Here is a 6003-nt window from a genome sequence, read left to right as displayed (position 1 = left end):
TGAGGGCCATCCAATCCCTGTACGCCCAAAGCGAGAGTTGTGTCCGTATACTCGGCAGTAAGTCGGACTCGTTTCCCGTGAATGTTGACCTCCGCCAGGGCTGCGCTTTATCACCAATCCTGTTCGTGATTTTCATGGATAGGATATCGAGGCGTAGTCGTGGAGGAGAGGGGTTGCAGTTCGGTGACCTGAGGATCTCATTGCTGCTCTTTGCAGATGATGTGGTCCTTATGGCATCATCGGTCTGTAACCTTCAACAGTCACTGGATCGGTTCGCAGCCGAGTGTGCAGCGGTTGGGATGAGGATCAGCACCTCCAAATCTGAGGCCATGGCTCTCAGCAGGAAACCGGTGGATTGCCTACTCCGGGTAGGGAATGAGCCATTACCCCAAGTGAAGGAGTTCAAGTACCTCGGGGTCTTGTTCGCGAGTGAGGGGACAATGGAGCGAGAGATTGGCCGGAGAATCGGAGCAGCGGGGGCGGTATTACAGTCACTTTACCGCACCGTTGTGACGAAAAGAGAGCTGAGCCAGAAGGCAAAGCTCTCAATATACCGGTCGATCTTCGTTCCTACCCTCACCTATGGTGGCTGGGTCATGACCGAAAGAACGAGATCACGGGTACAAGCGGCCGAAATGGGTTTTCTCAGACGGGTGGCTGGCGTCTCCCTTAGAGATAGGGTGAGAAGCTCAGCCATCCGTGAGAGACTCGGAGTAGAGCCGCTGCTCCTTTACGTTGAAAGGAGCCAGTTGAGGTGGTTCGGGCATCTCGTAAGGATGCCACCTGGGCGCCTCCCTAGGGAGGTGTTCCAGGCACGTCCAGCTGGGAGGAGACCCCGGGGAAGACCCAGGACTCGGTGGAGAGATTATATCTCCTCACTGGCCTGGGAGCGCCTCAAAATCCCCCAGTCGGAGCTGGAGGATGTGGCCCGGAGAAGGGAAGATGGGGTTCCTTACTGGAGCTGCTGCCCCCGCAACCCGATCCCGGATAAGCGGTAGACGATGGATGGATGGATGGATAGCTTGGTTTACTGGACAAGCTACCCTCTGGAGGCCGCTCTCCCCAATGTAAATTGCAAGCTAGTTCTCTTGTTGTGTTCAACATGACTACTAACAAAGAGTCCTTACTGCCCTTAGATGGGACATAAGAAATGAATAGCAAACTTATAGATGGCGAACAGTCACTTGAATAAAGGCTAAGACAAAAAAAATTCTCTGTGCGCCCCGCTGCACATGAGAATAATATTTATAACTGAAAAATAGAATAGAGGAGAAATAATTGACATTGTTTGCAGTTCTAGGTATTCTGTCAAAAGTTAGTAGCAAGGCTGAATGGCAGTGCCATACCCAGCTCTATTTATACATCCATGTTACTGACTTTTAAGCTACAGGTATCAGCACACATTTTTTTTTCATCTCAAAATCACTTTAACCTTATTTTTGGCTGCAAAAAGATTATTTTTCTAAATAAAAAGAACATAGTAAAATAAAACAATACCCTGTATGCAATGAATGAATGTACACAAATCTGAATCTAAACAGGAAATAAATCACATAACCAGAAGAATTCTTAAGCGATTCAGATTCAGATATATGCGATTTTGTCAGTCACAACTCAGACATTATATTCACGGTTGCAACTTTTTCTATCCTTGATTTGTCAGGAAAAAAAAACTTGAAGTAATTGAAAATGCTTATGACTTTTTTTTTTTGTTACAGTTTGTGCTTCCATTATCCATTTGACACTCTTCAGTCACATAAAGGGAACAAAAATCAATACACTTGAGGAGTGGTTGGAGGGCCTTTATCTTTTTGCGGCGAATGATTTGGCTGTGTGAATTATTCATCAGCAGAAAGCTCTGGCCTGCGCTGGTGAGCACAGGGGATAGTAATAACAGCTTTTCCTTATCACTCTTAATCTTAGAAGCTGCAGTAATGCAATTCCTAACATTTAGCACTTAATGGTGTGTCAGAGAGGGAACATGATCTAAGACCATTAGGGCTGTTTTGTGCTGAGGTTAAAAACAGGCTTTTACACTCTTATCTCTGCCACTGAGCTGACTAAGGAAGCAGAAAACCATGAAAGGTGTGAGGAAAGTCAAACTATAGGATACAGTCAGCCTATCAAATGGCGCATGTTCCTCTGTATTCTTCCTTTTAACCGGATTATAATCTTTGCTATTTTTTTTTAAATACTATTGACCTTTTCAACATCTCTACATTGTATTGCTTGCGAAACTTGTGAAAAAGTTTACTTAACAATACAACTGTGAAAACCTGGTGTATTGAAATAATAAGGTGACATGTTTTCTTGATTTAGGAAATCCTTCTGTAGAGCTACAGAACATGTAATAGTGATGTTTCTTAACTGTATTCATATCCATACTAATTTCATGAACAAAAACTACAGTATGAAGAGAAATATTTCTTGACTATCTTTTTTCCAAGTTTAAAATAGAGCCTAAAACTAATTTAAAAGGAACATTTTAAATGACTAAATTCATTTTTTTAGCAACAAATAAAAAATAACATTGTGACAGATGACAGGGACAAATGATCTAAAAACCATTAGAATGCAAAGGTGTTTTCACAAACCTCCCTGCATGTGCTGAATCTTACATTATGTTACTAGCTAACGTTAGCTAGTAACGTTAGCTAGTAACTTTAGCTAATGTTACTGGTGCAATAGACAACGAAGCAATATTAGTTTGTAACGTTAACATTTCTAGCAGAGACAAAACGCTAATAAAATAAGATGCTAATGTTACTGCAAATTAAAGAACAAATATACAACAACAGCTGGGGCAAATCACGAAAAACAGGCAGGCTAGCTCATTTATATTAAAACTCAGATTCTGATAGCTCCTCAGTCAGGCCCAGGATACAAAAAAATGTAACAAATAAAAATGACATGCGCTCTCTAAAAACTCCTTCCCTTCTTATCTCGCTCAATAATAAACCACTAATTATGAATCCTGCTTAATTAAAAAAGGTTGTCATTTGGGTTAGGCCTATATATTAAGGATGGCCACAGCCTGCAGAATTCTTAAAAGCTGGAGGTGGTGGTGTGCCAGAGAACTTTTAAGGTTACCATTCCTACAGTGAAAGGTAAAAGAGGAATGATCAAGAGTGCACATGAATGAGAGAGTCTAAAAAACGGTGCAATGTATGGTTATAAAATAAGTTGATGGTGCTGTACTGCCTGTGGCTGCTTCACATGAAAATATTTTTTTTTTGTTTGGGCTGAATGCGACATTACAATACGGTCTCCTTAAACTTATCAACCATTAAAATGTCCAATGCCAAATGTGCTTTGGAGGAAATGTAATTGCTGCATGATTTTGTTCCCAGGTAGCCTTTCACATCCTGAGTTAAGACAAGGGTACAATAGTACAATGGTAAGTATGCCAATACCAACAGACACAACAGACACTGCAGTTCACACTGCAGTCTGTAAAACAATCTAGTACAACGATAGTGATAGTAGTGATAGTACAATATAGTATTATCTGCATCACTGTATGGATAACAATGTAATGAAAGTAGTTAATCACAAATGTAAACAACATAACGTCTTCAGGTCAGTTTAATATTTAATATTAATATTTCAAATTAAATTAAAATAATGAAATATGTTTTCTACAGTACACTATATACTATGTGAGCTCCCATATTTCTCCTCTTAACTGCACCTTAACATCCTTGGTCCTGTTCCTGTAGCCCAGGGGTCTTCAACGTTTTTCAGGCCTTTGCAAAGTACAGCGGAGGAGGGAATGTGAATGGCAAAGACCTATGCTGTGGCCCATTCACTCGCCAGCTTCGTAGTCATTCATCCAACATCCTGCCTCGCAGTCCGCCATTGGACAGTCTCACAATTATTAGAAGCAATGCATTTTTGGGCCGTTAAGACTGTTCAATAAGGTCACGTCTCATACTCAGAAATTCTTCCTCATCTAGTATACATCCGCGCATTTCCAGCGTACACACAAACCACATACTATGCAGTTGTATTTTACGTCATTGCTTAGTGTTAATTAGAGATACAAAGATCTGATATTCAGTATTGGCCCGATATTGGTCAAAATAACTGGATTGGTACCACAAAGCACTATTGCATAATGTCATTCTGTGGGCTAAGTATTTCTTTCTTTAGGGGAGTAAAATATTTGCTTCACAATATGAGCATGATGTTTTTGGATTGCTAGGTTAAGTGAAGTGCATCCATACAAATGTATTATTAACATCTTAGCTGTTTAAGAGAGGGAACAATACGGCACTCAAGGCTGATTACTTGAATCAGACATGAAAAATGGTATGGAGCCGTCCATAATTTGAATAGAATGTTAGTATTCATTTTCGAACGGAGACAATATCTAACCAAGGCCACTATTTATCCTCATACAGGACTGTCTCAGAAAATTAGAATATTGTGATAAAGTTCTTTATTTTCTGTAATGCAATTAAAAAAACAAAAATGTCATGCATTCTGGATTCATTACAAATCAACTGAAATATTGCAAGCCTTTGATTATTTTAATATTGCTGATTATGGCTTACAGCTTAAGAAAACTCAAAAATCCTATCTCAAAAAATTAGAATAGTTCCTCAGACCAAGTAAAAAAAAAGATTTATAACAGCAAAACAAAATCAAACATTTGAAAATGTCCATTAATGCACTCAGTACTTGGTTGGGAATCCTTTTGCACGGATTACTGCATCAATGCGGCGTGGCATGGAGGCAATCAGCCTGTGGCATTGCTGAGGTGTTATGGATGCCCAGGATGCTTCAATAGCGGCCTTTAGCTCATTAGCATTGTTGGGTCTGGTGTCTTTCAGCTTCTTCTTCACAATACCCCACATATTCTCTATGGGGTTCAGGTCAGGGGAATTGGCAGGCCAATCGAGGACAGTAATGCCATGGTCAGTACACCAGTTACTGGTGGTTTTGGCACTGTGGGCAGGTGCCAGATCATGCTGGAAAATGAATTCCTCATCTCCATAGAGCTTTTCAGCAGACGGAAGCATGTAGTGCTCTAAAATCTCTTGGTACACAGCTGCATTTACTCTGGGCTTGATGAAACACAGTGGACCAACACCAGCAGCTGACATGGCTCCCCAAACCATCGCTGACTGTGGGAACTTCACACTGGATTTCAAGCAACTTGGATTTTGCTCCTCTCCAGCCTTTCTCCAGACTCTGGCGCCTTGACTTCCAAATGAAATACAAAACTTGCTTTCGTCTGAAAAGAGGACTTTGGACCACTCTGCAACTGTCCAGTGCTTCTTTTCCATAGCCCAAGTCAGACGCTTCTTCCGTTGTCTTGAGTTCAGAAGTGGCTTGACCATGGGAATACGGCTATTGTAGCCCATTTCCCGGACACGTCTGTGAACAGTGGCTTTTGATACCTGGACTCCAGCTTCAGTCCACTGTCTTTGAAGCTCCCCCAAATTCTGGAAGCGACTCTTCTTCACAATGCTATTAAGGCTGCGGTCATCTCTCTTGGTTGTGCAGCGTTTCCTGCCACATTTCCCCCTTCCAACAGACTTTTTGTGGATGTGCTTTGAAACTGCACTCTGTGCACAGCCTGCTCTTTGAGAAATTTCTTTTTGTGTCTTACCCTCCTGATGGAGGGTGTCAATGATGGTCCTCTGGACAGCAGTCAGATCAGCAGTCTTCTCCATACTTGTGATTTAGTTTACTGAACCAAGCTGAGTGTTTTTCAAGGCTCAGGAAACCCTTGCAGATGTTTCGAGTTAATTAGACGATTCAAGTGATTCGTTGAACACCCTACTAGTATACTTTTTCATGATATTCTAATATTTAGAGATAGGATTTTTGAGTTTTCTTAAGCTGTAAGCCATAATCAGCAATATTAAAATAATAAAAGGCTTGCAATATTTCAGTTGATTTGTAATGAATCCAGAATGCATGACATTTTTGTTTTTTTAATTGCATTACAGAAAATAAAGAACTTTATCACAATATTCTAATTTTCTGAGACAG

The sequence above is a fragment of the Cottoperca gobio genome, chromosome 5 (assembly GCF_900634415.1).
Source record: "Cottoperca gobio chromosome 5, fCotGob3.1, whole genome shotgun sequence".
In the NCBI taxonomy this organism is placed as follows: Eukaryota; Metazoa; Chordata; class Actinopteri; order Perciformes; family Bovichtidae; genus Cottoperca; species Cottoperca gobio.
This window is presented reverse-complemented; position numbering follows the sequence as displayed.